Source organism: Ambystoma mexicanum, chromosome 4q (genome assembly GCF_040938575.1).
Source record: "Ambystoma mexicanum isolate Mex_15411 chromosome 4q, UKY_AmexF1_1, whole genome shotgun sequence".
Taxonomy (NCBI): domain Eukaryota; kingdom Metazoa; phylum Chordata; class Amphibia; order Caudata; family Ambystomatidae; genus Ambystoma; species Ambystoma mexicanum.
In genome coordinates, this window is record NC_090928.1 from 280,702,977 (window position 1) to 280,705,476 (window position 2,500).

At 71.0% G+C, this 2,500-nt stretch overlaps 1 non-coding gene across 1 annotated transcript; it reads left to right on the top strand.

The window, feature by feature from the left end:
- The first annotated feature begins 2,313 nt into the window (after positions 1-2,313).
- On the top strand, positions 2,314-2,467 carry LOC138468744 (5.8S ribosomal RNA). The gene has a single exon (XR_011268454.1). It is a non-coding gene; the product is annotated as a 5.8S ribosomal RNA (ribosomal RNA).
- The last annotated feature ends 33 nt before the right edge of the window (positions 2,468-2,500 follow it).

A 2,500-nucleotide genomic window follows, 5' to 3' on the forward strand; every position in this document is an offset into this window, starting at 1 on the left:
CGGCGTCCCCGGAAGGAGAAGCTCTAATGCGGAGTGGGTGAGGCTCTAAGGCGGCCCGGGCCTGGGCCCCAGGCTGCTGCAACCACCCCGGCCTTGGGCTCCGGGTCGGTCCCGTCCCCCGGGCCCGGCGGCGGTTCCCGGGGAGCCCCGGCGGCGTCCCCGTCCCTCCCCGGAGGGAGAAGCTCTAATGCGGAGTGGGGCTCCAAGGCGGCCCGGGCCGGTGTCCCAGGCTGCTGCGACCACCCCGGCCTTGGGCGCCTGTCGACGGAACCCCGGACCTGCCCGGGGAGCCCCGGAGGGGTCCCCCTCCCTCCCCGGAGGGAGAAGCTCTAACGCGGAGCGGGGGAGGCTCTAAGGCGGCCCGGGCCAGAGCTCCAGGCAGGCGCCCAAGGCCGGCCTCGGGTCCTACAAAGGTCCCCAGGCCCGGCGGAGTCCCCGTCCCTCCCCGCAGGGAAAAGCTCTAATGCGGCGGGAGAAAAGCTCTGAGGCGGGGCCTGGCCGGAGCTCGGGGAGGCGCTGCCGGTGCTGGCCCATGCCTGCCCTTGGGCCCCTGCCGGCCCTCGGTCCTTTGCCAGGCGGGTCCGGGGCCCGCAGAGCACTTCCCGTCCGGGCCCATTGGAATGCATGGCCCTACCATGCGGCGGTTCCCGGCAGAGAGTGTTACAGCCCCCCGGCAGCAGTTTCGCCGTGTCCGCGGGGCCGAGGGAGATTGACCGCCGACGCGCCCTTCTCCGGCAACCGTCCCGCCCCTCTCGGGGGTCGCCGGGGCGGCGACAGGGGACGGGGCCCCCTGCTCCCGGTGCGACTGTCGACTGGGGTGGACTGTCCTCAGTGCGCCCCGACCGCGTCGCGCCGCCCCCAGCGGTCGGCGTTCAACTTCTTAGAGGGACAAGTGGCGTTCAGCCACACGAGATCGAGCAATAACAGGTCTGTGATGCCCTTAGATGTCCGGGGCTGCACGTGCGCTACACTGAACGGATCAGCGTGTGTCTACCCTTCGCCGACAGGTGCGGGTAACCCGCTGAACCCCGTTCGTGATAGGGATTGGGGATTGCAATTATTTCCCATGAACGAGGAATTCCCAGTAAGTGCGGGTCATAAGCTCGCGTTGATTAAGTCCCTGCCCTTTGTACACACCGCCCGTCGCTACTACCGATTGGATGGTTTAGTGAGGTCCTCGGATCGGCCCCGCCGGGGTCGGCAACGGCTCTGGCGGAGCGCCGAGAAGACGATCAAACTTGACTATCTAGAGGAAGTAAAAGTCGTAACAAGGTTTCCATAGGTGAACCTGCGGAAGGATCATTAACGGCGGAGCAGCCGGAGGGAGAGCCGCGGGCCCGACCTCGGTTGAGTCCCAGACGCGCATGACCCACAGCCCGGGGAGCGGGACCCCCTTCCGCCGGAGGGGGGTCCGCGACCCAGCAGACGGACGGGGACGCCCCGGCGGGGGTTGGGTTAACCCGCCGGGGGACACGTCCCCGGCCGACCGGAGGGGGGAGAGGGAGGCCCGCCCCGAGCGGGCCCCCCCCTCGCACCTCTCCTCACCGAGCCGGCCCCTGAGCCGCCGCGCCGGGCGGGGGCGTGCTCCTCCACCCCGACCCGCCAGCGGGCCGGGCGTCGGAGCGGGCGCACCCTGGTCGGCAGGGAAGCCCCCGAGTGAGAGCAGCCGGGAGCCGAGGGAAGCCCGGCCGCTCTCGAGGGACGCCTCCCCAGGGCGGACAGGGGCCCGGCACGCCGGGCGAGCCCTGAGCCATGGCGCAGCCGGGCGTACTCGACGGGCGGGCGTCGAGGTTCCGGCCGCCCACGTCTGCGTGGGCGAGCGATGGCCAGGCCCGCCGGCGCAGCGGGCGACCTTCCCTCTCGACCAGGTACCTGGAGCCCGGCCCCGTGCGGCCGGGCTGCGGTTTGAAGACTCTAGCGGTCCCACCCGATCCCCTCCCCTGCCCGTGCCGACTCTGGCCCGCCCCTCCGTCCGGCTCCCCGCGAGGGGAGCGGCGGAGGGGGTCGGGCCGGGGGTAGGCCGGGCGGGAACCGGGCCGGGTGGGGCCGGCGGCGGAGCGGCCTGCCTCTGACGCCGTGGGAAGCCCTGCCGCCGCGCAGGCTTCCCGGGCTGAGCGCCTGGATGTTTTTTTTTTGTTTTCTCTTAAAACCCCCCCGATGGTCTCGGCCGACTCCCAAGTGGGGCAGCTTGACGGGGCGCCGGGCCGTGTCCCGCCCGCGGCGGGCGGGATGGGCGGCGCTGCCTACCCCCCGGCCTCTCCTGCACCGGCAGGTTCGGGCCGACGTCTGGAACCAAACGAAAAATTTGCCTGTGACTCTTGGCGGTGGATCACTCGGCTCGCGCGTCGATGAAGAACGCAGCTAGCTGCGAGAATTAGTGTGAATTGCAGGACACATTGATCATCGACACTTCGAACGCACCTTGCGGCCCCGGGTTCCTCCCGGGGCTACGCCTGTCTGAGGGTCGCTTGAACGTCAATCGCCCCGGGGTCCCCTCCCC